Source organism: Poeciliopsis prolifica, unplaced genomic scaffold (assembly GCF_027474105.1).
Source record: "Poeciliopsis prolifica strain line A6 unplaced genomic scaffold, Auburn_PproV2 SCAFFOLD219, whole genome shotgun sequence".
Lineage (NCBI taxonomy): Eukaryota > Metazoa > Chordata > Actinopteri > Cyprinodontiformes > Poeciliidae > Poeciliopsis > Poeciliopsis prolifica.
Window position 1 is genome coordinate 92501 of NW_026562594.1, and position 2500 is coordinate 95000.

Sequence of the window (2500 nt, forward strand, 5' to 3'; positions counted from 1 at the left end):
TAAACTCTGAATATTTCATGAGATTTTTAACCTCAGTCTGTTTGATGTGAAAGTAAGTCTCTGTGGAAATGTTCTGGTCGGGCTGCCGGTCCACAGAACCAGCAGGGAACCATCTGTTGACCTGCCTGGTTCTGGCCAGGTTCTGGTTTGGTTCTGGTTGGTGAAATTGGACTCAAGAGTTCTACAGAACCAGCAGTTTTGTTCTGTTGAGCATAAAACCAACGCAGAACCAGGTGACCCAGTTGAGTTCATGAGGACCGGTTTTGGTTCTGATGGTCTGTCCCACATTTCAGCTGATGAAGAATAAAAAGGTTCTGATATTTTTGGGTCGGACGTACTTTCCTTCAGCAGAACCGGCCGGGTTTTACCAAACCTCACAGGAACATTGAGAGTTGGGTTCTGAAACGTTCCTGCTTCCTGTTCTGTGTTACCCGGCTGGCTCTGCCTGACCCATTCGGGCCCGGCGCCTCAGGTTGAGCAGCCAGCAGCGGTGATCAAAGCGGCGATGTTTGGACACGGGCCGGTTCCGGTCGGGGTGAGTAATAAATGTTGTTTTGACAGAGACGTGTGGGAACAGAACCGGCGCTGTCCTCAGACTGAACCTCTAAACCCGCCCGCTCTTCCTCCTCCTCTTCCTCAGCTCACCTCATGCGGTTCTACAGAACCAGCTGGGCCCAAAGTTCAGGAACCGGAGCGGATCGGGACCAGAAAAAAAACTTTTGGGTTTCTATCATAGGTGAACCAGAACCAGAACGAGGTTGAGATCTGGATCAACCGGTCAAAACAGAACCAACACAGAAAAGTTCTGGTTTTTATTAGTGATAAAAATGGATGGATATTGGATGATCCAGTTGATCTGGAATCAGATCTACTGCAGCCAGGAGGAGGTTATTATTATTATTATTATGATTATTATCATTATTATAGTTATTATCATCTGGTCTCTCTGCTGTTGATCTTCAGCTGCTTTATGATTCTAATAAACAAAACCAAGTTTCTCTTATTATTATATAATTATTTATTAGCTACCCTGAACATTTACCAACTTCCTGTGGATCAACAACTCACTTCCTGTCACCTTGGGAAGCTTCTTCATCTTCCTGTGTCTCCATCTTCAGCTACCTACCCTGAAGCAACTTCATCCCTCAAGCCGAAGGTCACAAGTTCAATTCCCGCTCCACTTAGAAACACCATGGGCCTTTCACTGCCTTTTTGCGACTTGGGGTCAGGAAGCTGATGTCAGCTTGGGGTCAGAGGTCTTCCACCAGGCAAATGTTCTCCCAGCGGCGGCGGCGGCAGCAGCAGCAGCAGCAGCAGCAGCGGCGGCGGCAGCAGCAGCAGCGGCGGCGGCAGCAGCAGCAGCGCGGCGGCAGCAGCAGCGGCGGCGGCAGCAGCAGCAGCAGCAGCAGCGGCGGCGGCAGCAGCAGCGGCGGCGGCAGCAGCAGCGGCGGCGGCGGCAGCAGCAGCAGCAGCAGCGGCAGCAGCGGCGGCGGCATGGCGTTCTGACTGGGCCGGTTTCTGAACGACTTCAGGAGGAATAAAACAACCAAAACGCCTTTTATGACAGTCAGAGCTGCCGATGCTGCAGCAGGAAGTGGTGCTGCAGCATCACTTCCTGCTGGAGACTCAGAGATGAAAGTCAGATCTTGATGTGATGGAATCTGAAACATTTCAGGAAAACATCTTCATGTTTACAGCAACTGAACTGAAGAGAAACAAACCGGGACATAAACAGTTCGGTCAGTCCGGCTGTCATGGCAGCAGCAGACTGCCGTGTTTCTGCTGTTGAACAGAAAATCCCGGTTTGAACCCGGATGGATTCAATCTGAGTGAAACAGCAGATGGACGGGTGGAGGGGTGGATGGGTGGAGGCAATGCGGGGCAGCCCCTATCAACACACCGCTGCTGCTAACAGAAGTCAAATCATATCAACTTCAAAGCCAATATAGGAAACCAGATAAAGCAGCAGATGGAATCAATCAAAGTCCATCAATAAGCAGGAACCTGAAGCCGCTGAACCGCAGTTCCTCACGGCGGCGTTCCTCACGGCGGCGTTCGATCCCTACGCTGCCAGCAGGGATCCTCTTGGTATCGTGAGAAGTTGTTATCACAGCAGGACGACTGGCAGAAATGTACTGTCTTCTTAAAGAAGCATGACAGCCACTCTGATGCTATCAGGCTGTTAGCATCGGGCCGATAGCATCAGGCTGTTAGCATCGGGCCGATAGCATCGGGCCGGATGAAGTTTGCAGCTCTCTGGAAAATCAGCATCTTTTTGTGATTCAAACTGTGATAAGAAGTCGGCAGCTGGAGGAGGAACTCTGTAAAGGTTCATGTGACGCCGGGCGGATCTGACTCACATCTCACCACTCTGATGTTTGAGCTTCTTATTGAGCCGCCCTGGTTTTTAGACACGTCAACCTGCTGCTCACAGCAACCTGAGTTGCTCCTGTACAGCAACCAAATTCAGGTTTGGAGCAACAAAACATCAGAGGCGTGA

The 2500-nt window shown here is 50.7% G+C and overlaps 1 protein-coding gene across 1 annotated transcript in view; it reads left to right on the top strand.

The window, feature by feature from the left end:
• LOC129357030 (chorion-specific transcription factor GCMb-like) overlaps positions 1–375 on the top strand; it is a 7470-nt gene extending 7095 nt beyond the window's left edge. Inside the window, 1 exon segment of the mRNA XM_055026552.1 lies at positions 1–375. This exon segment is cut by the window's left edge and continues 1199 nt beyond it. The gene's annotated coding sequence lies outside the window, so the exon portion shown is untranslated.
• The last annotated feature ends 2125 nt before the right edge of the window (positions 376–2500 follow it).